The following is a 27,987-nucleotide window of genomic DNA, read 5'->3' as shown; positions in this document are numbered from 1 at the left end:
TCAGTAGAGACAGAATCACCATGGTGACAGGGTTGTGCTGCATCCTTCCTTCCAGAGGCTCTTGCGGAGAATCCACTTCCTTGCCATCTCCAGGTTAGAACCCACCCCCATTCCCTGGATCAGGGCCCCTTCCCTCATTTCCAAAGCCAGCAACTGAGGCAGAATCCTCCTCACATCACACTGCCTTCCTCTCACCTGCCTTGAGCCTCCACCTTCAATTTAGGGACACCTCTTGCTATTATATTGTCATATAATAATACTGTTCCCTGATAGCTCAGTTGGTAAAGAATCTGCCTGCAATGCGGGAGACCTGAGTTCAATCCCTGGGTTGGGAAGATCCCCTGGAGAAGGGAAAGGCTACCCACTCCAGCATTCTGGCCTGAAGAATTCCATGCACTGTATAGTCCATGGGGTCACAAAGAGTTAGACACGACTGAGCGACTTTCACTTCATTTGGGGCAGGGTGGGGCCAGAGCAGTTCATTCTGCTTAGTACTGAATGCTAAGGAACAAACTGGGAAGGAAGGAAGAAACACAACACCACAACACTAAGGATTGAATTTTTTTTTTCTTTCTTTTTTTTTTTTTTTTTTTGCTGCAGTGAGGGGCAGTTCCCTGTCCAAGAATCAAACCTGTGACCCCTGCAGTGGAAGCAGTCTCAACCACTAGACCACTAGGTAAGTCCCTGAAAATGTTTTTTAATACACAAATATACGAAAGGAAAAAAATACCTCCCCTTCCCACACAGTTGAACACAAACAGAGGAAATTCGACTTAGCAAGGCTTTCCAAGATCGCGTGCTTAAAAATTCTCAAATAGGTTAATATTACCAAAATGACTTCCTGTTAGTTTTTGAGAGAAATACACAGAGTGTAATGAAAGCATCCAGTCATCTGATTGCACAATAAATGGGGGAAACTGAGGGATGGTTTCATCTTCGCTCTGCACAGATTCTGTTCACATTCTAGCAGCATTAATTTGCAAACCTCATGTCCTTTATTATTATTTTTTTTGTACTGTCCATCACTCTTATCAGAAAAACAAAATCAGCTTGTAGGTCATCAATGATGTCAATCCAAACAGGAAGAAAAATAAAAACAAAGAGAGTAAAAAGGTGATACTGATTGTATTTAAGCATATCCTGCTCTGGTTTTGCTTTCATATAAAATTGTAAGGTAAAAACAGTATATAATTATCGTTTAAAAAAATCAACACTTGAAGTATGTTAAATAATAGTCCACAAACCTTCCATAATACCCCTGATTCCAGTTTTCATTCTTAAGTATAGTTCCCATTAATATTTGGTATATGCATCTTTCTTGGTGTTTTTTATGCATGCCCATGTACCCATTAAATAATCAGGATGAAAATATGCATTGCTCTGCAGTGTGGTCTGGTTTGAGATGACAGAGTTGAATTAGGAAACATTTACATATTTTATATTTAATATACCTCTCCAGGAAGAAGAGATGTCTTTCCACTATATCAGAATCTCTTATCTGTGTACTCTAGTTATCTTCAGTTCAGTTCAGTCCAGCCCAGTTCAGTCGCTCAGTCGTGTCCGACTCTTTGCAACCCCATGAATTGCAGCATGCCAGGCCTCCCTGTCCATCACCAACTCCCAGATTTCACCCAGACTCATGTCCATCGAGTCGGTGATGCCATCCAGCCATCTCATCCTCTGTCGTCCCCTTTCTCCTCCTGCCCCCAATCCCTCCCAGCATCAGAGTCTTTTCAGTGAGTCAATTCTTCACATCAGGTGGCCAAAATATTGGAGTTTCATCTTTAGCATCAGTCCTTCCAAAGAACACCCAGGGCTGATCTCCTTCAGAATGGACTGGTTGGATCTCCTTGCAGTCCAAGGGACTCTCAAGAGTCTTCTCCCACACCACAGTTCAATACCATCAATTCTTCAGCGCTCAGCCTTCTTCACAGTCCAACTCTCACATCCATACATGACCAGAGGAAAAACCATAGCCTTGACTAAATGGACCTTTGTTGGCAAAGTAATGTCTCCGCTTTTGAATATGCTATCTCCGTTGGTCATAACTTTCCTTCTAAGGAGTAAGCATCTTTTAATTTCATGGCTGCAATCACTCTCTGAAGTGATTTTGGAGCCTGTTTTCCCATCTATTTCCCTTGAAGTGATGGGACCAGATGCCATGATCTTCATTTTCTGAATGTTGAGCTTTAAGCCAACTTTTTCACTCTCCTCTTTCACTTTCATTGAGGCTTTTTAGTTCCCCTTCACTTTCTGCCATAAGGGTGGTATCATCTGCATATCTGAGGTTATTGATATTTCTCCCAGCAATCTTGATTCCAGCTTGTGTTTCTTCGAGTCCAGCGTTTCTCATGATGTACTCTGCATAGAAGTTAAATAAGCAGGGTGACAATATACAGCCTTGATGTACTCCTTTTCCTATTTGGAACCAGTCTGTCGTTCCATGTCCAGTTCTAACTGTTGCTTCCTGACCTGCATATAGGTTTTTCAAGAGGCACAGTCAAAGACTTTGGCATAGTCAATAAAGCAGAAATAGATGTTTTTATGGAACTCTCTTCCTTTTTTGATGATCCAGCAGGTGTTGGCAATTTAATCTTTGGTTCTTCTGCCTTTTCTAAAACCAGCTTGAACATCTGGAAGTTCATGGTTCACGTATTGCTGAAGCCTGGCTTGGAGAATTTTAAGCATTACTTTACTAGCGTGTGAGATGAGTGCAGTTGTGCGGTAGTTTGAGCATTCTTTGGCATTGCCTTTCTTTGGTATTGGAATGAAACTGACCTTTTCCAGTCCTGTGGCCACTGCTGAGTTTTCCAAATTTGCTGGCATATTGAGTGCAGCACTTTCGCAGCATCATCTTTGAGGATTTGAAATAGCTCAACTGGAATTCCATCACCTCCACTAGCTTTGTTCGTAGTGATGCTTTCTTTATTTTTTTTTAATTAATTTTTTTTTTTACTTTACAATATTGTATTGGTTCTGCCACACATCAACATGAATCTGCCCCAGGCGTACATGTGTTCCCCATCCTGAACCCCACTCCCACCTCCCTCCCTGTACCATCCCTTCGAGTCATCCCAGTGCACCAGCCCCAAGCATTTGTATTGAACCTGGACTGGCGATTCATTTCTTATATGATAGTATACATGTTTTAGTGCCGTTCCCCCAGATCCTCCCACCCTCTCCCTCTCCCAGAGAGTCCAAAAGACTGTTCTATACATCTGTGTCTCTTTTGCTGTCTCGCATACAGGGTTATCGTTACCATCTTTCTAAATTCCATATATATGCGTTAGTATATTGTATTGGTATTTTTCTTTCTGACTTTCTTCAATCTGTATAATAGGCTCCAGTTTCATCCACCTCATTAGAACTGTTTCAAATGTATCCTTTTTAATGGCTGAGTAATACTCCATTCTGTATGTACCACAGCTTTCTTATCCATTCATCTGCTGATGGACATCTAGGTTGCTTCCATGTCCTGGCTATTATAAACAGTGCTGCGATGAACATTGGGGTACACGTGTCTCTTTCCCTTCTGGTTTCCTTGGTGTGTATGCCCGGCAGTGGGATTGCTGGATCATAAGGCAGTTCTATTTCCAGGTTTTTAAGGAATCTCCACACTGTTCTCCATAGTGGCTGTACTAGTTTGCATTCCCACCAACAGTGTAAGAGGGTTCCCTTTTCTCCACACCCTCTCCAGCATTTATTACTTGTAGACTTTTGGATCACAGCCATTCTGACTGGCGTGAAATGGTACCTCATAGTGGTTTTGATTTGCATTTCTCTGATAATGAGTGATGTTGAGCATCTTTTCATGTGTTTGTTAGCCATCTGTATGTCTTCTTTGGAGAAATGTCTGTTTAGTTCTTTGGCCCATTTTTTGATTGGGTTGTTTATTTTTCTGGAATTGAGCTGCAGGAGTTGCTTGTATATTTTTGAGATTAGTTGTTTGTCAGTTGCTTCATTTGCTATTATTTTCTCCCATTCTGAAGGCTGTCTTTTCACCTTGCTTATAGTTTCCTTTGTTGTGCAGAAGCTTTTAATTTTAATTAGGTCCCATTTATTTATTTTTGCTTTTATTTCCAATATTCTGGGATGTGGGTCATAGAGGATCCTGCTGTGATGTATGTCGGAGAGTGTTTTGCCTATGTTCTCCTCTAAGAGTTTTATAGTTTCTGGTCTTACATTTAGATCTTTAATCCATTTTGAGTTTATTTTTGTGTATGGTGTTAGAAAGTGTTCTAGTTTCATTCTTTTACAAGTGGTTGACCAGTTTTCCCAGCACCACTTGTTAAAGAGATTGTCTTTAATCCATTGTATATTCTTGCCTCCTTTATCAAAGATAAGGTGTCCATAGGTGCGTGGATTTATCTCTGGGCTTTCTATTTTGTTCCATTGATCTATATTTCTGTCTTTGTGCCAGTACCAAACTGTCTTGATGACTGTGGCTTTGTAGTAGAGCCTGAAGTCAGGCAGGTTGATTCCTCCAGTTCCATTCTTCTTTCTCAAGATTGCTTTGCCTATTCGAGGTTTTTTGTATTTCCATACAAATTGTGAAATTATTTGTTCTAGCTCTGTGAAAAATACCATTGGTAGCTTGATAGGGATTGCATTGAATCTATAGATTGCTTTGGGTAGTATACTCATTTTCACTATATTGATTTTTCTGATCCATGAACACGGTATATTTCTCCATCTATTAGTGTCCTCTTTGATTTCTTCCACCAGTGTTTTATAGTTTTCTATATATAGGTCTTTAGTTTCTTTAGGTAGATATATTCCTAAGTATTTTATTCTTTGTGTTGCAATGGTGAATGGAATTGTTTCCTTAATTTCTCTTTCTGTTTTCTCATTATTAGTGTATAGGTATGCAAGGGATTTCTGTATGGTGATTTTATATCCTGCAACTTTACTATATTCATTGATTAGTTCTAGTAATTATCTGGTGGAGTCTTTAGGGTTTTCTATGTAGAGGATCATGTCATCTGCAAACAGTGAGAGTTTTACTTCTTCTTTTCCAATTTGGATTCCTTTTATTTCTTTTTCTGCTCTGATTGCTGTGGCCAAAACTTCCAAAACTATGTTGAATAGTAGTGGTGAAAGTGGGACCCTTGTCTTGTTCCTGACTTTAGGGGAAATGCTTTCAATTTTTCACCATTGAGGATAATGTTTGCTGTGGGTTTGTCATATATAGCTTTTATTATGTTGAGGTTTGTTCCTTCTATTACTGCTTTCTGGAGAGTTTTTATCATAAATGGATGTTGAATTTTATCAAAGGCTTTCTCTGCATATATTGAGATAATCCTATGGCTTTTATTTTTCAATTTGTTGCTGCTGCTGCTAAGTCACTTCAGTCGTGTCCGACTGTGTGACCCCATAGACATCAACCCACCAGGCTCTCCTGCCCCTGGGATTCTCCAGCAAGAACATTGGAGTGGGTTGCCATTTCCTTCTCCAATGCATGAAAGTGAAAAAGTGAAAGTGAAGTCGCTCAGTCGTGTCCAACTCTTAGCAACCCCATGGACTGCAGCCTACCAGGCTCCTCCATCCATGGGATTTTCCAGGCAAGAGTACTGGGGTGTGGTGCCATTAATGTGGTGTATTAAATTGATTGATTTGTGAATATTGAAGAATCCTTGCATCCCTGGGATAAAGCCCACTTGGTCATGGTATATGATTTTTTTAATGTGTTGTTGGATTCTGATTGCTAGAATTTTGTTATGGATTTTTGCATCTATGTTCATCAGTGATACTGGCCTGTAGTTTTCTTTTTTTGTGGCATCTTTGTCAGGTTTTGGTATTAGGGTGATGGCCTCATAGAATGAGTTTGGAAATTTACCTTCCTCTGCAATTTTCTGAAAGAGTTTGAGTAGGATAGGTGTTAGCTCTTCTCTAAATTTTTGGTAGAATTCAGCTGTGAAGCCGTCTGGACCTGGGCTTTTGTTTGCTGGAAGATTTCTGATTACAGTTTCAATTTCTGTGCTTGTGATGCATCTGTTAAGATTTTCTATTTCTTCCTCATTCAGTTTTGGAAAGTTGTACTTTTCTAAGAATTTTCCATTTCTTCCAAGTTGTCCATTTTATGGGCATATAATTGCTGATAGTAGTCTCTTATGATCCTTTGTACTTCTGTGTTGTCTGTTGTGATCTCTCCATTTTCATTTCTAATTTTATTGATTTGATTTTTCTCCCTTTGTTTCTTGATGAGTCTGGCTAATGGTTTGTCAATTTTATTTATCCTTTCAAAGAACCAGCTTTTGGCTTTGTTGATTTTTGCTATGGTCTCTTTTGTTTCTTTTGCATTTATTTCTGCCCTAATTTTTAAGTTTTCCTTCCTTCTACTAACCCTGGGGTTCTTCATTTCTTCCTTTTCTATTTGCTTTAGGTGTAGAGTTATTTATTTGACTTTTTTTGTTTGTTTCTTGAGGTATGCCTGTATTGCTATGAACTTTCCTCTTAGCACTGCTTTTACAGTATCCCATAGGTTTTGGGTTGTTATGCTTTCATTTTCATTTGTTTCTATGCATATTTTGATTTCCTGTTTGATTTCTTCTCTGATTTGTTGGTTATTCAGCAGCGTGTGTTCAGCCTCCATTTGTTGCAATTTTTAATAGTTTTTCTCCTGTAATTGAGAATTAATCTTACTGCATTGTGGTCAGAAAAGATGCTTGGAATGATTTCAATTTTTTTGAATTTACCAAGGCTAGATTTATGGCCCAGGATGTGATCTATCCTGGAGAAGGTTCCGTGTATGCTTGAGAAAAAGGTGAAATTCATTGTTTTGGGGTGAAATGACCTATAGATATTAATTAGGTCTTACTGATCTATTGTATCATTTAAAGTTTGTGTTTCCTTGTTAGTTTTCTGTTTAGTTGATCTATCCATAGGTGTGAGTGGGGTATTAAAGTCTCCCACTATTATTGTGTTGTTAATTTCTCCTTTCATACTTGTTAGCGTTTGTCTTACATATTGCGGTGCTCCCGTGTTGGGTGTATATATATTTATAATTGTTATATCTTCTTCTGGGATTGATCCTTTGGTCATTATGTAGTGTCCTTCTTTGTCTCTTTTCACAGCCTTTGTTTTAAAGCCTATTTTATCTGAGTATTGCTACTCCTGCTTTCTTTTGGTCTCTATTTGCGTGGAATATCTTTTTCCAGCCCTTCACTTTCAGTCTGTATGTGTCCCCTGTTTTGAGGTGGGTTTCTTGTAGACAACATATATAGAGGTCTTGTTTTGTATCCATTCAGCCAGTCTTTGTCTTTTGGTTGGGGCATTCAACCCATTTATGTTTAAGGTAATTATTAATAAGTATGATTCCATTGCCATTTACTTTTTTGTTTTGGGTTTGGGTTTATACACCCTTTTTGTGTTTCCTGTCTATAGAAGATCCTTTAGCATTTGTTGGAGAGCTGGTTTGGTGGTGCTGAATTCTCTCAGCTTTTGCTTGTCTGTAAAGCTTTTGATTTCTCTTTCATATTTGAATGAGATCCTTGCTGGGTACAGTAATCTGGGCTGTAGGTTATTTTCTTTCATCACTTTAAGTATGTCCTGCCATTGCCTCCTGGCCCTGAAGAGTTTCTATTGAAAGATCAGCTGTTATCCTTATTGGAATCCCCTTGTGTGTTATTTGTTGTGTTTCCCTTGCTGCTTTTAATATTTGTTCTTCGTGTTTGATCTTTGTTAATTTGATTAATATGTGTCTTGGGGTATTTTGCCTTGGGTTTATCCTGTTTGGGACTCTCTGGGTTTCTTGGATTTGGGTGATTATTTCCTTCCCCATTTTAGGGAAGTTTTCAACTATTATCTCCTCAAGTATTTTCTCGTGGTCTTTCTTTTTGTCTTCTTCTGGGACTCCTATGATTCGAATGTTGGGGCATTTAATATTTCCTGGAGGTCTCTGAGATTGTCCTCATTTCTTTTAATTCATTTTTCTTTTTTCCTCTCTGATTCATTTATTTCTACCATTCTATCTTCTACTTCACTAATCCTATCTTCTGCCTCCGTTATTCTACTATTTGTTGCCTCCAGAGTGTTTTTGATGTCATTTATTGCATTATTCATTATATATTGACTCTTTTTTAATTTCTTCTAGGTCCTTGTTAAACCTTTCTTGCATTTTCTCAATCCTTGCCTCCAGGCTATTTATCTGTGATTCCATTTTTATTTCAAGATTTTGGATCATTTTCACTATCATTATTTGGAATTCTTTATCAGGTAGATTCCCTATCTCTCCCTCTTTTGTTTGGTTTGGTGGGCATTTATCCTGTTCCTTTACCTGCTGGGTATTCCTCTGTTTCTTCATCTTGTTTATATTGCTGTGTTTGGGATGGCCTTTCTGTATTCTGGCAGTTTGTGGAGTTCTCTTTATTATGGAGTTTCCTCTCTGTGAGTGGGGTTGTACGGTTGGCTTGTCAAGGTTTCCTAGTTAGGGAAGCTTGTGTCGGTGTTCTGGTTGGTGGAGCTGGATTTATTCTCTCTTGAGTGTAATGAAGTGTCCAGTAATGAGTTATGAGATGTCAGTGGGTTTGGAGTAACTTTGGGCAGCCTGTATATTGAAGCTCAGGGCTGTGTTCCTGTGTTACTGGAGAATTTTCGTGGTATGTCTTGCTCTGGAACTTGTTGGCCCTTGTGTGGTGCTTGGTTTCAGTGTAGGTATGGAGGCGTTTGATGAGCTCCTGTCGGTTAATGTTCCCTCGAGTCAGGAGTTCTCTGGTGTTCTCAGAATTTGGACTTAAGTCTCCTGCTTCTGGTTTTCAGTCTTATTTTTACAGTAGTCTCAAGACTTCTCCATCTATACAGCACCGTTGATAAAACATCTAGGTTAAAGATGAAAAGTTTCTCCACAGTGAGGGACACCCAGAGAGGTTCACAGAGTTACATGGAGAAGAGAAGAGGGAGGAGGGAGTTAGAAGTGACCCGAATGAGATGAAGTGGAATCAAAAGAGGAGAGAGCAAGCTAGCCAGTAATCACTTCCTTGTGTGTGCCCCACAGTCCGGACTGCTCAGAGATATTCACAGAGTCATACAGAGAAGAGAAGAGGGAGGAAGGAGACAGAGGTGGCCAGGAGCATAAAGGGGAGAATCAAAAGGAGAGAGACAGATCCCGCCAGTAATCAGTTCCCTAAGTGTTCTCCACTGTCTGGAACACACAAAGAGATTCACAGAGTTGGGTAGAGAAGAGAAGGGGGAGGGAGGAAACAGAGGCGACCTGGTGGAGAAAAAGGAGAGTCCAAAGAGGGAGAGAGCAGTCAAGCCAGTAATCTCGCTCCCAAGTAAAAATGGGTACTGAAAATTGGGTTCTTAAAGGTACAGAATTGACAATAAATACTAAAAAGCAAAGATTAAAAATCTAGAGTAGAGGTTGAATTTTCAAAAATATAATATTAAAGAAAAGAAGGAAAAAAAAGTCACAAAAATTATAACAAAAATATATATATATGAAGTTTGTTTTAAAAAATAGGGTCTCTTTTTTTTGCAAAGTAATAGTAGGTTATAAAAATGAAAATTAAAGGAATAATAGAGGACTTAAAAATTAAAAAAAAAGAATGATAGTAAAAATAGTAAAAATATATCTAGGACTTTCTTTGGTGGTGTTGTGGGCAGTGTGGGGTCAGTTCATTTTTGGATAGTTCCGTGGTCCGGCTTATATTTCTCAAGATCTATAGGCCCCTTCCTATGTAGTCGGTACTAAATACAGGGTTTTAATCTGTTGCACCTGTCACTTCCAAGGCAGTTCCCTCGGTTTTAGCTTCTTCTGTTTGCTGGTCTCTTCAGTGTCTGATTTCCGCCCTGACACAAGGGGGTGGTGGTGGACACTTTTTTAGGCTCACTTGTTCAGTCGCACTGTGGGGAGGAAGGGACGCTGCAAACAAATAACACTGGCGTGTGCTCGCAGTGTCTCAGCCACACTGGGCCTGCCCCCGCTCACGGCGCATGTACCCTCCCTGCCCACACTGCTGAGGCTCTAGGTTGCTCTGCCAGGAACCGTCCAAGGCCAGCCCTGGGCTGCATGCACCTCCCAGGTCTAAGCCGCTCAGGTTCAGGCACTCGGGTAGTCCCCAGAGGCACAGACTCAGTTGAGCCTTCGTTTTGTGCCCTTCCCAGGTCCGAGCAGCTCAGGTGATGAGGTGTTTGGCAAGCACGGTCATTGAGACTTATCTCCTCCCCCGTCCCTGCCGCTTGGGTTTCTGGATGTACAACTGGCACCCCTTCTCAGGCGGATGTTGACCGTTCATAACCCCAAGAAATCTTAGTTAGCAAAGAAGCCTGCTTGCAAAGATGCCTGCTTGCAATTTGGTAGATAATGTCTCTCTGGGGCTGCCATTGCCCCCTTCTGGCTTTGGCTGCCTGTCACCGGAGAGGGATGGTCTGCAGCGAGCTAGCTCTGTTCAGCCCTTTGTTCTGTGAGCGGGCCTGGCGGTGTCTTAGTTAGGGCTTTTCGCGTGGTAGTTATCCCGCAGTCTGGTTTGCTACCCCAAGTTAGTTCCTTAGATTGCCCTGGGGGCATTCAGGCCCAGTCCTTACTCTAAGCAATGCAGCCCAAGCCTCCCTGCCCAGCCCCCGCTTGCTAGTGGCGGATGCAGGCATCTGTGCTGCTTCTCCCCCTGGGGAGTTACAGTTGGGCACGTAATCTGTGGGTTTTAATTATTTATTTATTTTTCCTTCCGATTTTGTTGCCCTCTGGTTCCAGGGCTTGCCACAGACTCGGCAGTGAGAATGTTTCCTGGTGTTTGGAAACTTCTCTCTTTTTAAGACTCCCTTCCCGGGACGGAGCTCTGTCCCTCCCTCTTTTGTCTCTTTTTTTGTTTTTTATATTTTTTCCTACCTCCTTTCAAAGACACTAGGCTGCTTTTCTGGGTGCCTGATGTCCTCTGCCGGCATTCAGAAGTTGTTTTGTGAAATTTACTCAGCTAGTTTAAATGTTCTTTAGATGAATTTGTGGAGGAGAAAGTGGTCTCCCCGTCCTATTCCTCTGCCATCTTGAGACCGCACCCCCCCCCCCCCCGTAGTGATGCTTTCTAAGGCCAACTTGACTTCACATTCCAGGATGTCAGGCTCTAGATGACTGATCACACCATCGTGATTATCTTGGTGATGAAGATCTTTTTTGTACAGTTCTTCTGTGTATTCTTGCCACCTCTTCTTAATATCTTCTGCTTCTGTTAGGTCCATACCATTTCTGTCTTTTATCAAGCCCATCTTTGCATGAAATGTTCCCTTGGTATCTCTAATTTTCTTGAAGAGATCTCTAGTCTTTCCCATTCTGTTGTTTTCCTCTATTTCTTTGCATTGATTGCTGAGGAAGGCTTTCTTATCTCTCCTTGCTATTCTTTGGAACTCTGCATTCAACTGCTTATATCTTTCCTTTTCTCCTTTGCTTTTCACTCCTCTTCTTTTCACAGCTATTTCAAGGCCTCCCCAGACAGCCATTTTGCTTTTTTTGCATTTCTTTTCATGGGCATGGTCTTGATCCCTGTCTCCTGTATAATGTCATGAACCTCCATCCATATTTCATCAGGCACTCTATCTATCAGATCTAGTCCCTTAAATCTATTTCTCACTTCCACTGTATAATCATAAGGAATTTGATTTAGACCATACCTGAATGGTCTAGTGGTTTTCCCTACTTTCTTCAATTTAAGTCTGAATTTGGCAATAAGGAGTTCACGATCTGAACCACAGTCAGCTCTCGGTCGTTTTTGCTGACTGTATAGAGCTTCTCCATCTTTGGCTGCAAAGAATATAATCAATCTGATTTCGGTGTTGACCATCTGGTGATGTCCATGTGTAGAGTTTTCTCTTGTGTTGCTGGAAGAGGGTGTTTGCTATGACCAGTGCATTTTCTTGGCAAAACTCTATTAGCCTTTGCCCTGCTTCATTCCGTATTCCAAGGTCAAATTTGCCTGTTACCCCTGGCCAGTCCCCTATAATGAAAAGGACATCTTTTTTGGGTGTTAGTTCTAAAAGGTCTTGTAGGTCTTCATAGAACCATTCAACTTCAGCTTCTTCAGCATGACTGGTTGGGGCATAGACTTGGATTACTGTGATATTGAATGGTTTGCCTTGGAAATGAACAGAGATCATTCTGTCGTTTTTGAGATTGCATCCAAGTACTGCATTTTGGACTCTTTTGTTAATCATGATGGCTACTCCATTTCTTCTAAGCGATTCCTGCCCACAGTAGTAGATATAATGGTCATCTGAGTTAAATTCACCCATTCCAGTCCATTTTAGTTCGCTGATTCCTAGAATGTCAACGTTCACTCTTGCCATCTCCTGTTTGACTACTTCCAATTTGCCTCGATGCATGGACCTAACATTCCAGGTTCCTATGCAATATTGCTCTTTACAGCATCGGACACTACTTCTATCACCAGTCACATCCACAACTGGGTATTGTTTTTGCTTTGGCTCCATCCCTTCATTCTTTCTGGAGTTATTTCTCCACTGATCTCCAGTAGCATATTGGGCATCTACCGACCTGGGGAGTTCCTCCTTCAGTATCCTATCATTTTGCCTTTTCATACTGTTCATGGGGTTCTCAAGGAAAGAATACTGAAGTGGTTTGCCATTCCATTCTCCAGTGGACCACATTCTGTCAGACCTCTCCACCATGACCCACCTGTCTTGGGTGGCCCCACATGGCATGGCTTAGTTTCACTGAGTTAGACAAGGCTGTGGTCCATGTGATTAGATTGACTGGTTTTCTGTGATTATGGTTTGTGTGTCTACCCTCTGATGCCTCTCGCAACACCTACCATGTTACTTGGGTTTCTCTTATCTTGGACGTGGGGTATCTCTTCACGGCTGCTCCAGCAAAGCGCAGCCGCTGCTCCTTACCTTGGACGAGGGGGAGCTCCTCACAGCCGCCCCTCCTGACCTTGAACGTGGAGTAGCTCCTCTCGGCCCTCCTGCACCTGACCTAGTTATCTTAGTAGAGTTCTAAAGCTTTCTATGTAACAACCAGACATTTTTTTGAGACTTACTCATAATGTGTGTTAATTCTTCTTCCTATTTTTGTTTCTGTTAATGGTCAATTTACCTACCCGACTCTTTCCTTTTGGAAACATTCTTCTGCCACATCCTGCAGTAAGGAAACCACTGTTTCCTTGTTCTATCTGGCCTCCTTAGTGTCCACCTTCTCCATAGCTTTTCCAAGTACTGTGGGTGAAGCTCTCCTGTTATTCCTATGATGGAACAGATTTTCAGGAAGAGTCAGTTTTTTTGTTTTTTTTTTTCTTTAGTAGTTTGTGGAATTTCCCCATTTTCCATCCATGTACCCAAGGGCCATCTCCAGTGAGGACACAGCATGAATTCCAGCCCTGGCCCAGCAGCCACAACCTAGTTTTACAAACTCTGATACACAGTAACTTCTGTGGTAACTACTTTCTCATCAGTAAAGAAGGCTGGGGTGGGTGGGGTTCAAAGCACGTTATGAGCCCTGATGCTAGCTCAGTTGGTAAAGAATCACCTGCAATGCAGGAGACTGCAGTTTGATTCCTGGGTCAGGAAGATGCCCTGGAGAAAGGATAGGCTACCCACTCTAGTATTCTTGGGCTTCCCTTTTGGCTCAACTGGTAAAGAATCCACCTGCAATGCAGGAGACCTGGGTTCGATCCCTGGGTTGGGAAGATCCCCTGGAGAAGGGATAGGCTACACACTCCAGTATTCTTGGGTTTCCCTGGTGGCTCAGCTGGTAAAGAATCCGTCTGCAATGCAGGAGACCTGGGTCTGATCCCTGGGTAGGGAAGATCCCCTGGAGAAAGGAAAGGCTACCCACTCCAGTATTTTGGCCTGGAGAATCCCATGGACTGTATAGTCCAAGGGGTCACAAAGAGTCGGACACAACTGAGAGACGTTCACTTTCACTTAATGAGCCCTGGGGTTCTGTGGGGCAACCCTGGGATGGAGGGTAGGCTGGAGATAAAGTTTGTCCTACTTCAGTGAGCTCATATTTTACAGTTGAAAGTCATATTTTGTTTTGTCTTTTACCTAATAGAAGGCCTGATCCTTAAGCAAAATACAGAAACTCACTAAATATACTCTCTATGTCAACATCTCTGAGAGGATCATATAGAAGCTCCTGTTTTAGGAACAAAACATAAAATATTTGTAGAACTTATCTAAAATTACCTAAACCAAGTCCTAATTTACTCTTAACTTAATAAAAAAAAAATGTGTAGGTTCTCTGCATTTTAGTAGACTCGGCTCCTTTTAATCTGATATTTGTATTATCAAAAGCAAATATATTTGATATTTTATAATTGGAGCACCTTTTCATCACTGTAAAAATTCAGACCTCTTCTGGAAACTTTGGTTTCTTTTTCTAACAGCTACTTTCCAACCTACCCTACTTTCCCAAACAAGATTGATTTCTCCCAGTTGTAGGAATCTACTGGTTCAAAACTCCCACGGCTAAATTTATTTTATAATTACTTTTAGTTGTGCTCCACTAGAAATGGTAAGGGAAAGTCATAATATAATTACTAAGAGTACACGTAGCTGGATATTTTGGCCATGTGTTTGTGGCACATGTTCCTTGCTGCAACTATGGTTTGAGCAAAGTGATTAATCTCTGTGTATCTCTTTTTTTCAGAATCTCTAAAATGCTTTTATGAAAGTTAAATGTTATAGGTTTTATATGTTAATCACTTGGTACAGTGCCTAGCATATAGGAGACTGCAGTTGGCTGATAACATTGAATTGTATGCTTTTTCTGTGTCAGCCCAAGAAACTAAAACCTTACCATCTAGTGCCAAATTAAATACACACACACACACATATGCTATAAATTTTATTATCATTATTGAAAGAGGTTAACTTGGAACAGTTTAGGTATTTCTACTTCCTATATTTTTTAATGAAAAAATTTAGGAATTCATGAAAGTACATTATGGATCCTCATTGTTTAATCATGGAAAATATAATCTAGACAAAATAATAGTACACAGAACACCATGGAGCAGATAATGCTGTGTATCACTGGACCACTAACACAGAGGGAGGAAATACAGAGTAAATATAAAGGCTAAAACTTCACCTACCCAGCTTCCAGAGCAGACATTGCAAAACTGATAATGTCTGTCTTTGCAGATATGTGGAATGATCTTACTATTCTCAGCACACAGTTCAGGCAGCCACTATCATAACAACCAGAAATGCATAAGGGATGAGTCCTATTTTTATCACCCCCATTCTCAGGTAAAGAAGGGCTCAAAAATACACAGAGAATGTCAATGAGTTAATTTCCTCCAGATAAAAATAAGCATGAAACCAATAAGTAGCAAACAAAACCATGTTCCTATAACTAAAACATACTTAGAAAAATGTACCTAAAATGAATAGTCAATATAACAAAGAAGACTGGAAAGTAAGTGCAATATTGAGCTTAGTTTTAAAACCTGATTTAAAAGAATATTTTTTTTTACCACAACTGACAATAATTGTGAAGCAATGGAGACTCAGTAAAATCATATCAATCAAATACAGAACTGAAATGTGTATATAAATTTGTAACTAGTACAGGATGAACTTAATTTTCAAATGTACAAAGTAAATTCCTCAATATTGCACTTTAATTGTCATCAAGTTCTTAAAACAGTTTTTGTAAAATACATTCTGATTTAAATACTTTCAGAATATAATTTCTTCTAAAAATATGTTTTTAGAGCATTATTTGTCTAGTTGTTGACATTATACTGGAAAGCATGGAAAGAGAGAGCATGTAAGACTCAAGTAAAATAAACTGTGTACTTGTTTTCAAATATAGAATCCTAAAATACTAGAACTAAAAGCCTTTTGAAGGATTAACTGCCCCAATCTTCCTCAGCCTTCCCTTTAACCGTTTATATCTTTATCTTATATGCAAGAGAGCTATATCCTCTTAACAGTGTGTATGTGTGTGTTATATATATATATATATATATATATATATATATATATGTATATATGAATATGTATCTCTATAAATCACCTGGGGTTTTTTAATGAGATGACATAAACAATTTAATGTCTTTTCCCTCTTTTTTGCGTATTAAAATGAGACTCAGAAGGGTCAAGTGACTTGGCCAAGCATATAGTCAATCAGTCAGAAATTAGGAGAAGCCCCTGAGGCCCAGGGATCTTTGTTCAGTTTCTTTTTCCTTTGTTTGTACATTTAAATCAATAGGAAACTTCAACCAATTAACTATGCATAGAATCCTTTCATCTATAAAGTCACAAATACTCCGTAAGTTCATATGCACACAAAGAATAAGATAATAATTTTCAATGACAAAATACAAGATTATTTTATTGGAGTACACTTTGAGTAAATATATGAAATAACATCTTATGTAAGACTGCTAGAAACTTCGAGTCAGCCCCTTAAATTATAGCAGTCATATTTTAATGAGTTCTAACATGCATGTTGAAATCCACATTGAAATTGTGGACCATATTAACATACATAGCTAAGTATAGTTTCCTGAGGGAACCTTTGTTTCCCTCTATAGTAACAGCTCCTTTGGGCCCGTACGTAGGTTAGTGATGAAAATCTAATTGCCCCTTGCCCTCTGTGTACATGGCAGACGTGTCTCAGGATGAATCAGATCATAAATGATAGTAAAACCCTGTAGGTTATTCCAGAGACTCCTTCATCATCACTGTTTTCTCTGCAGAGTGAAGATGTATAGGTGTACTAAAGGTATTTCGGTTAATTATTTATATTTTGAGGTCTTGATTTCACAGTTCAAGCAAAAGCAGAATACTATTTTCCAATATTGTTTCTGAGGAGAATAGCTATTTGAAAATTAGCAATTACTTTAAAAATTTGAAGTATAGTTGATTTACAATTTTGTGTTACTTTCAGGTGTATAGCAAAGTGATTCAGTTATATATATTTTCCACTGCAGGTTGTTATAAGATATTCAGTATTGTTCTCTGTTATACAGTAAATCCTTATCTACTTGATATATAGTAGTTCAGTTCAGTTCAATCACTCAGTCATGTCTGACTTTTTGCAACCCCATGAATCGCAGCATGCCAGGCCTCCCTGTCCATCACCATCTCCCGGAGTTCACTCAAACTCACGTCCATCGAGTCGGTGATGCCATCCAGCCATCTCATCCTCTGTTGTCCCCTTCTCCTCCTGCCCCCAATCCCTCCCAGCATCAGAGTCTTTTCCAATGAGTCAACTCTTCGCACCAGGTGGCCAAAGTACTGGAGTTTCAGCTTCAGCATCATTCCTTCCAAAGAACACCCAGGGCTGATCTCCTTTAGGATGGACTGGTTGGATCTCCTTGCAGTCCAAGGGACTCTGAAGAGTCTTCTCCACCACCACAGTTCAAAATCATCAATTCTTTGGTGCTCAGCTTTCTTCACAGTCCAACTCTCACATCCATACATGACCACAGGAAAAACCATAGCCTTGACTAAACGGACCTTTGTTGGCAAAGTAATGTCTCTGCTTTTGAATATGCTATCTAGGTTGGTCATAACTTTTCCTCCAAGGAGTATATATATGTTAATCCCAAGCCCTTAATTTGTCCCTCCTCCCACCTCCCTTTGCCCTTTGGCCACCACAAGTATGTCTGTGAGTCTGTTTTCCATTTTGTAAATAGATTCATTTGTATTATTTTTTAAATTTCACATAAAAGAAATAAAAGCAAAAATAAGCAAATGGGACCTAATCAAAAGCTTCTGCACAGCCAAGGAAACCATAAGCAGGATGAAAATGCAACCCTCAGAATGAGAGAAAATATTTGCAAATGGTCCAACCAAAAAGGGGTTAATTTCCAAAATACACAGTAACATAAAAAACAACCCAGTCAAAAAATGGGCAGAAGACCTAAATAGACGTTTCTCTAAAGAAGATATACAGATGGCCAACAGGCATGTGAAAAGATGCTCAACACTGTTGATTATTAGAGAAATGCAAATAAAAAACCACAATGAGGTATCATTTCACACAGGTAGGATTGGGTACCATCAAAAAGTCTACGAACAATAAATACTGGAGAGAGTGTGGTGAGAAGGGAACCCTCCTGCACTGTTAGTTGGAATGTAAATTGGTGCAGCCGCTATGGAGAACTGTGGACGTTCCTTAAAAAACTAACAATAGAACTACCATACGATCCAGCAGTCCCACTCCTGAGTGTATATCTAGAAAGCACAAGAAGTCTGATTTGAAAAGATATATGTACCCCAGTGTTCACAGCAGCACTGTTTACAACAGCCAAGACAAGGAAGCAATCTAAGTGTCCATCAGTGATCAAAGATGTGGAACATGTATACAGTGGAATATTAGCTATAAAAGATGAAATAATGTTAGCCATAAAAAATGAAATAATGTCATTTCCAGCAACATGAGTTGGACCTAGAGATTATCACACTAAGTAAATCAGACGGAGAAAGCAATTACTTTTAAGAAGACTATGCATATCTTAAAACATTTGTAAAATGAGAAAATTTATTGGAGGGGGAATATTTTTTTTTTTTAACACCAAAAACATTTTGTACTGGGGTATAGCCGATTAACAACATTGTGATAGTTTCAGGTGAACCAGAAAGGGACTCAGCCATACGTATACATGTATCCATGGGGGGAGGGTGGCGGTAATATCTTGATGAGCCAACATCTAGGAATGAAATCTGTCACTAAGCTCACTCAAATGCGTGATGTCCTCCAAATTCAAGTCACTGTATATTTTGTTTCTTGGACAATAATTTCATACCATTCTTGTTGTTTACTTGCAGTGAGCACCATTTCAAATGCATCCAATTAGTTTTTCTTCTTTCACAGGTTACCCTTGGTGAAATTGATCCAACCAGCAGGTTGTGTACCAATTAAAAAGCTTATTTATATTGGGTTGGCCAAAAAGTTCATTTGGTTGGCCAACCCAGGAGTAACTATCTTTTCAATCTCTCTCTGCAGTTGCATTGTGTCTTCTGTGATTTACAACATATCACAGACTTTTAACTCAAGCTTCCTATAATAAAACTTTGGGGTTACTTATAGAAGAGATGATCTTTTTTTTTTTTTTTTTTTTTTTAACTACTGACAATAGCTGTAGACTCACAGAATAGCAGATTCAGGTGAAAAGACCTTTATTTTAGGCTGTCAAATCTAGTAGCCCCTAGCAACATATATCTATTTAAATATACAGTCCTTAAAATTAAATACTAAACATTCAGTTTTTAGTTCAGTAGCCATCTGTAGTTTGTGGCTGTTACATTGGACAGGGTAGAGAACATTCATGTCATTACAGAAAGTCCTAGTCCACAGGTCTATAGGTTCTATATCATTCCTAGATGAGATCTTAAGATCTGTGAAGATCAAAGAGTTAAAATTCTCCTTTTTCAAATGTAGCTCTTTGTCCAAAGACAAATGACTTAAGTGCATTTCACTTAAATCACTAAATTTAAAAGGAATCTCATCTGTGTAAGTGTAAGTAGATATTCTTGAATGTGGTTATAAAGTGGTTGGGGATTACCCAAAGTCTTTAAATTGGATTTAGGTATATGCTGATGATTTGTAAAATTTTCTGAAATGCATTGGGATATAATTTATGTAAGTAAATTTTGTTGTTGTTTTTCAGTCACTAAGTCATGTCTGACTCTTTGTGACCCCATGGACTGTAAGTAAATACATCCATTTTAAGTATAGATTTTCATGAGTTAAAAAATATATATACTAATAAATCTCAAGATATAGAACATCTCATCACCTCAAAAAGTTCCCTTGAGACCCATTCCAGTCAAACCCTTGCCAATGTCCAGCTTTAGGCAACCACTAATTTGCTGTCAGGATGTATTAGATCTCTGTTCTCTACAGTTCAAGAGAGTCATGTATATTTAAAATACTCTTTCCTGTTGGATTACATTCTGTATACTTGCTAAACTCACCTTTTTTTCAGTAGCTTTTTATGCAGATTCTTTAGGAATTTCATGGATGATCATTTGTAAAGACAATTTTATGTCCTTATTTCTAACAGTCTGCCTTTTGTTCCTTTGTCTAGCCATTATTTCTTTGGCTAGAAGTTCTAGAATAACACTGAAAATAAACTGTTAAGAATGAACATCTTGTATTGTTCCTGAAGCTAGAAGGAAACAGCCAATCTCTCATCATTAAGAATGAAGTCAATATCTAGATTATCCATCCATCAGTCAGAGGAATCTGACCTCACACAATTGTGGGAGCTGGTTCAGCAGTGTCTTTAAAAGGCTGTGGTCATTGTATCTGATGTTAGATGTTAAGTCAACAAGGAGTAAAAGAGGGGAGATTAATGTAAGGCCAGGTGATGATGGACAGGATGGAACCCACAAACCTGAGCTGGAACCTGTGAGGCTAGATTGGAGCCTGTGTGTGTTTGCGGTCTTCACCCTTGCAGGAGAAGCTGATACCTAAATGGCATCCAGCTCCCAAATCAAAGACACTGAAAGAAGATTCAGTAGAAGAGCAGATACTTCCGGTCAGACTGGCTGCTGCCACATGAATGGAAAAACCCAGAGTCCCTCTTAGCACTGCTTTTGCTACATCCCACACACTGTGATGAGTTGTGTTTTCCTTTTGCTTCAGTTCAATTTTACTTTCCCCTGTGATTTCTTCTTTGAGGCATGTGTCATTGAGAAGTATCTTTTTTTCATCCTCTAGTGTTTCCAGATGTTTCAGCTATTACTGATTCCTAGTTTAATTCCATCCTGGTCAGAGCAGACATTGTATGGCTTCTGTTCTTTCAAGGTCGTTAAGCAGTGTTACAGCCCAGAACGTGGTCTGTCTTGGTGAATGTTGCTGTGAGCTTGAGAGGAATGTGACGTCTACTGTTGGATGAATTTGTCCGTAGACTACATTACATCCATTTGATTGGTAGTGTGTTGAGTTTAGTGGTGGCTCAGATGGTAAAGCGTCTGCCTGCAGTGCAGGAGACCCGGGTTCGATCCCTGGGTTGGGAAGATCCCCTGGAGAAGGAAATGGCAACCCACTCCAGTACTCTTGCCTGGAAAATTCCATGGACTGAGGAACCTAGTGGGCTACAGTCCATGGGATCGCAAAGAGTCGGACACAACTGAGCGACTTCAGTTTCAGTTTAGTATGAAAAGATACATGTACCCCAGTGTTTATAGAAGTGTTAATTACAATTACCAAGATGTGGATGGAAGCTAAATGTCCATTACTAGATGAATGGATAAAGAAGATGTGGCTGGAGGGTGGGGGGGGGCGGTGTGTAATATTACTCCGCCTAGAAAAAGAAGGTGATGGCACCCCACTCCAGTACTCTTGCCTGGAAAATCCCATGGACGGAGGAGCCTGGTAGGCTGCAGTCCATGGGGTCGCGAAGAGTCGGACACGACTGAGCGACTTCCCCTAGAAAGAGAATAAAATTCTACCATTTGTGCTAACACAGATGGACCTGGAGGATATTATGCTTAGTGAAATAAGTCAGAGGAAGACCAATACTTATGTTATCACGTATATGTAGAATCTGAAAAATAAATAAATATAACAAAATATTGATAGCCTTAACAGATATAGAGAACAAACAAGTGGTTTCCAGTGGGGAGAGGGAAATGGAGAAGGGCCAAGATAGGATTAGGGGTTTAAGAGGTACAATCTACTATGTATTAAAAAAGCTATAAGGATATATTGTACAGCACAGGGAATATAACTACCTTATAATAACTTTAAGTGGAGTATAATCCATAAAAATTTTGAATCACTGTGCTGTACACCTGAAACTAATATAAATCAACTATGGTTCAATTAGAAGAAATTATCATATAAAGAAATATATCATAGATATTATGTAAGATATATGCCATATAAAGATATCATAAAGATGTAAAGATTCCATTATAGGAATAAACTGTAACATATATAGTAATGCTATGGATAAAACTTTGACAAAGTTGAGGTACCATATTTCACTTACTATAAATGTACTTTATCTGTGAAATAAAAATGCATCTTATTGTTTGATAATATTTTCTTTTTTAGTGGTAGATAATAGTACAATATTGTTTCCTTTAGTTTGATGAAATATGGCAAAAGATGCCTTGAATTAAATAGCCAAACATTCTGTATTAAAAAAAAAAGGCAATTGAGAAAGAAGGAGACTGTTTCTTTACAAAAGAAATGTCTAAATGTGTCTAAATAAGATAGCTAAATTATGTATAAGGCTGGCTGTCTAAAGGCTAGTAAATCATATTATCAATATTTTGTGGCTTACCTCTAACTTTATTGGGCTGTAAACTGCTTGCACATTTATCGGTTGTGGATTGTTAATCAAATATCCTGTGACCGCAAAGTTACACCTCCAAGAGTTTCAGGTAAGAGGCCAGCAGAATTCTTACAAAATGCTCTGACATGGTAAAACAGTAATCATTGCTTTCTCGCTTTCTAGATGCAGCCCCGAGATGCATCCTGGGTTCAGAGGGACGCGGTGGTAACTCTCATCTGCTGCACAGCCTCACCGGAGGTTTATTTACAATGTACAACCCAGACACGCCAGCCGCCGCATACTAAAAGGATGTCCTAGGTAAGAAATCAGTGTACGGCAGTCCCAGAAGACCCTCATTTATCTTCCAGCCAGTAAATTCCATCTCGATGTTTAAAGGACAAAACTGCCTGAGTCGTCCCCCAAAGCAGGAGGAAACGGTTACAGACCCACTGCTAACCCTTTCTTACCCAAAGTGAAAAGTGAAAGTGCTAGTCTCTCAGTTGTGCCTGACTTTTTGTCTACCCCCATGGAGGCAGTAGCCCACCAGGCTCCTCTGTGATGGAATTCTCCAGGCAAGAATATTGGAGTAGATGGCCATTCTCTTCTCCAGGGCATCTTCCTGACCCAGGCATCCGACAAATAATGCTTCTAGGAATTATTTAGCACTGGTTTTGGGTGGTGGTAAGTGATAACTTTTTTTTTAAGGCAAAAATCACAATTTTTATACATATATGTAAAAATCTGTGACCTGTATTCTTTCCATAATTCAAGCCAGCAAAATGTTCCATTGGTTCAAAGGAGAACTCAAATACCCATCTACAGGCAATCAGGAATGCCTAAATGAATTTATAAGTGAATGCTAGTCAACATTTACAGGACAGTAATCAATTGCATTCCACAAGATTAAATTCATTAGCATTTCTATAGAAAAATAATTTATAGTACTATACATTTCCTTCTACCTCCAGAGTTATAAATAGCTCAGAAATACTTAATTAGAAGACATGGAAAGATAAGCTAGACAGTAATCATCTGTGTGGGCGGGTGAACATTTCAAAGGGTTGCACAGTTTTTCCTGACAGTGGCCCCTTTTATCAAGTATTTACCTAGAAGTGGATTTTTTGAATCAGGGGGATTCCTATGTTCAGGTTTAGTGGATATGGACAGATACTTGTTTCTCAAGTGATTATGACAGTTTGCCTACTCACACCCATGTAAAGTTCTTTCTGTGCTCTTGAAAATTAGGAAGCTCCGAATCTCAGTTCAGATCTACAGAGGCTGCATGTTGACATGGCCTCATTGGGAGTTCTTGGGCATTCCAAACTGCTGCAGGTGGTGACCAGGGTCTGAGCTCAGCTCCGCCGAGAGAAAGGGCCAGAGGTGGGGATGAGGGTGGAGTGAGAGGGGGAACACGGGCGATGTGTGTGTGTTGGATGGCTTTACCCGGAGGAAAAGTCAGCTCTCTTATCTTTGGGACAGGAGGTTGATTTCTAACTAGGAGCAAAGCACGTATCAAAATTAGGCCCCCTCTCATCGCTCAGAAATCCTGCAGTGACGGACGCTGTCTCCCTCCACATTCTAAGAGCTAGGTAGTAAAATTGCTGAGAGGCTTTTAAAGGGATTTAAATCTCAAAGAGGCAGGAAAAGAAATGTACAAGTTTTCTAACATACACATTCTAGAAAAGGGAGGTCTGGTGTCTAGAGTCCGGAAAATCCTGTGTAGAGTCTGGACAAGCTGAAGGTAACATAAGGCCATCTTGGCCCATGTTACAGTCAAGTTCCTTAAAAAGCACTGGAGCAGTCATATAAAAGGGCTGAATATTACAATTGTATAGGAAAATAGAATCGATAGGGTGTGTGTGATTTAGGAGAGACTGGTTGATTTAAAATAATCGGCTTGCAAGGCAGAAAGAGACACCAACGTAGAGAACACGTGCATGGATGCCAAGGAGGGGGAGGTGGGATGAATCGGGAGGTTGGGACTGACACATGGTCACGACTGTGCGTAACAGGTGACTAAGGAGAACCCCGGAGCTCAGTGCTCTGTGGCGGCCTAAATGGGAAGGAAGTCTAAAGAAGGAGGGGACGCGTGTATACCTATAACTGACTTGCTGTACAGCAAAAACTAACAACATTGTAAAGCAACTATACTCCAATAAAAAAATATAGTGATTCGTGTAGTGACTGAGCGCTGGGCAGTCTGAAACTTTCAGGGTAAGCTGCAGACCCAGGGAAGAGTGGCTGTTGACCTTGGGCCTGAAGGCCATCTCCTGGCAGAACCCCCTCTTCTTCAGGGGACCCCAGTCTTTTCCTCTTAAGGCTTTCTAACTGAGTGAAGGAGGCCTACTCATATCATGGAGGATAATCTGCTTTGCTCAAATTCTACCAGTTTAAATGTTAATCTCACCTGAAAACTATCTTCATGGCAGCATCTAGACTGACTGTATAACCAAAATTATCTGGGTACCATGACCTCACCAAGCTGACACATGAAATTAACGGTCACAGGCGGTAGGCCTCGTACACAGAGAAGCCCTCTAACGAGCTCTGTGGCGTCCTGACGCCTTTCTGGAGAGTAAGTGTCTCTGAGAAGCGTTCTCCTGCCACTTTTATTGAGTACATCAGTTACGTAATGGGGGAAATTCAGATAACTGGACACCAACTAGGTTCTGGTGCGTTTGTAAAGTTTCAAAGAAGCAGAAACAATCATCATTTTCCTTTTCTGGATAATGAAGCTGGCTTTGAAATATATGAATATCAGAAGAGTGCCCTGAGGCAAAGAAGATATACCACTGTTTAAGGAAAGGATCCAATTTGGGAACAAGAACTGTGCTTTCCTTGGCGTACAGGTAAGAAGATTCTGACCTTCTGATGATAAGAGTGTATTATTTCCGTAGCAGCAGGGGACCCAGCACACAGTCTGAGAAGTAAAGAGATTTGCAATTTACATTTTCACTGTGATATGGGGGAAAAAAAAAAAAGATGTGGAAATAGAGCTTTCTTTAGAGTTAGCCTGCACACCTACAACCCATGATAAGAATTAGATGTAGTTAGCCTTAGAAATGATAAGTTTAGATATTGTGCAGTGCTCAGTACTTTGGGAGAGAAGGAGATAGGAGAATAAAATAGAAAGATGCATTCAAGCACTAAATAGAGATGTTAAGAAAAGCTTGCAGCAGATGAAGTTATTATTCACCTGATGTGTTGCCATCTCTCAGATCATTGGATACACCTTAAAATGCAAATTGCTCCTTTCTAGATACTGGCAATTTTTTTTTTTCCCTCTCTCTTCAGAAGTTAATTTTGGTTTTCTACCCAGGGCCCTGTTTTCAACTGCCAAAGTCCTATGTAAAGGTAGAGTTGTTTTAATCCATTCCCACAGGTTCCTCCTGCTCTTGGAGCCTCTATTGTCCTTTACTGTTTAGTTCTGAAGAGTCTACTGGTAACACTGGCTTCTAATACAGAGGAAGTTAAATCAATATACACACAGATTCATGGAAACATACTTGCTAGCTGTTTAATCATGTGCGTGATAACAATGAATTCTGACTCTAATTTTCAGAGTCCTTACTCCTTTTTTTCCTATTCTGCATCATTCCTGGTTTTAATTCTTATGTAATAATGAACAGTAGCAGAAGATGCCAGTTGAAAATGGCACTTTGGCATAAGGATTCATTTGAGCTGATGGCAACAGAGAGCAGGCAGATACAAGAAGAGCTCTCTGTCTTCCCCCATGTGCCTAAAAGCAGGACATAAATTTGTAAAAGTGTCCTGTCTCCTCTCTACCAGGAAGGACAGAAGTTAATCACCTACTAGAACTCTAAACTCCAGACCAGAGATAGCACCAGAGGAGTCTACACAATAAAGGTGACTGATCACCCTTATCTTCCATTATTTCCCCATATATTTATCTTGCCACAATTTGCTGCCACGGACACTCAAAGTCCTTTTCTTTTGTCTTATCACTTCTCTAAAAATTTATCGATCTTTTGTTAAGATGCCAAGTAAGCTCAAGTTCTAACCAGCCCTTTGAGTTACTTATCTCTGAGTGCTGCCTTGGGTACGAGAGACGCACGTGTTAATAAAGTTCTGTTTTTCTTTTGTGGATATGTTAGGGGAAACACTGACTGAAACCACCCGCCTTGGCCAGGAAAGACAGTAGCCACTTGCACAAGGATTCTTAACAACAGGAAGACCTGGGAAGGAATGTGGAACTAACAAGCTACTACCGACTGGAAGAATTCAGGAACAGTCCAAAGGAGACACCACGTGTCCTACCTACCAACCTCCCAGAATCCTCCTTGCTGGAATCCATCTTGGCTGAGTGACGGATGCACCACCAGGCAGGACCCTGAATCAGTGATCGGCCAGAGACAACCCGGAAGGTAACCCCAACACCGTAAAACCCAAGACCACGAGCCAGGGGGCAGAGCCATTCTCCTGGGCTCTCCTTCCCAATGGAGTCTCTTGCTTTGTCAGCCCATGTGTCTCCTAGGACAGTTCATTTCCAAGTGTTAGACAAGAGCCCCTTCTTGTCCTGGAAGGGGTCCTAAGTGAAAGTGAAGTTGCTCAGTCGTGTCCAACTCTTTGCATCCCCATGGACTGTAGCCCACCAGGCTTCTCCATCCATGGTATTTTCCAGGCAACAGTACTGGAGTGGGTTGCCATTTCCTTCTCCAGGAGATCTTCCCAACCCAGGGATTGAACCTGGGTCTCCTGCATTGCAGGCAGACACTTTACCCTCACCTTCCTGCAAAAGATCTGTCTTTGCCGGGCCCTAGAGGACTAAGGAGGGTGGGGGGAAAGGTTTTGATCCTTTCTCTACAATAGTAAAGCATGCTGTTACAAATATTAATACTTTTCCTCCTCTATTCTATTTTCTAAGAAATACACTCTTCCCCCTACCCAATTATAATGCTAAATATTTAATTCTTTGAGTTCATAACCTTATCAACAGTATACCTTATTTTTTTCTGAAATGTTATAAAATATATAAACTAAATATAAGTTATGGGATCAAATGTGATATTAGGCCATAAAACTAAAAGTAATATAATTTATACATCTATGCATGTGCATAAAACTATGAAGTAAAGCAAATTAATGAGAAAAAGGGAGGTGTCAATGGAAAGAGTGGATTTGATTTCTTGAAATGAGAAAGAGGTTTCTCTTTTATTATTACACTTATATATACATATACTTTATAAACATATAAAGTTTATAAATGCATATATTTTGTAAATTCATACATATATGTATGTATACACATAGCGTATCTCGGTATCATTTGTGAAGACATCAGTTTGTGCTGGCTGATTTCTGATTTAGACTGAGCATGGGCTATTACTCTCTTTTGAGATGATCTTCTTTAGTCATTGTTTATGTAACTCATGGATTGAATGGCTTTTGAAATAGACTTTCTTTAACTTAGTTGGGAATAAACACTTTTGACAAGATTATATCCTATTACTTCCCCAAGATCAATCTACTGGAAAGCTTGCTTTAAATTATAATTGTGTAAAAGAAAAAATGTTCCCTTACAGCAGCACTTGCCTGGGAGACATCAAAATGAAGACTATTTCACTAAAATTCTAACCAGCTAGCATTGTTAAAGTATTGTCAACTTTGAGTGACCCCACCATGAGCGCTAGCCTGGCCTGGAAGGAGATTCAGTCCTTAATCAGAATGCCCACTGGAGAATCCTCTTCCAAACCTTTCAAACCCAGGGCTTTCCCCCGTCTAAGTACTCAGGGAAAGTTCTTCACTACTATTTGTCTTTGAAGCTGACAAA

The 27,987-nt window shown here is 39.9% G+C and overlaps 1 long non-coding RNA gene across 1 annotated transcript; it reads left to right on the top strand.

Moving 5' to 3' along the window:
* Positions 1-20: 20 nt before the first annotated feature.
* LOC129632041 (uncharacterized) lies at positions 21-27,987 on the top strand. The gene is made up of 7 exons (XR_008704290.1): positions 21-93; positions 601-676; positions 22,380-22,514; positions 24,932-25,045; positions 25,986-26,063; positions 26,312-26,581; positions 27,740-27,987. It is a non-coding gene; the product is annotated as an uncharacterized LOC129632041 (long non-coding RNA).

The sequence above is a fragment of the Bubalus kerabau genome, chromosome 17, assembly GCF_029407905.1.
Source record: "Bubalus kerabau isolate K-KA32 ecotype Philippines breed swamp buffalo chromosome 17, PCC_UOA_SB_1v2, whole genome shotgun sequence".
NCBI classification, from domain to species: domain Eukaryota; kingdom Metazoa; phylum Chordata; class Mammalia; order Artiodactyla; family Bovidae; genus Bubalus; species Bubalus kerabau.
The sequence above is the reverse complement of the archived record's forward strand: the minus strand, read 5'-3'. Positions and strand labels throughout refer to the sequence as shown.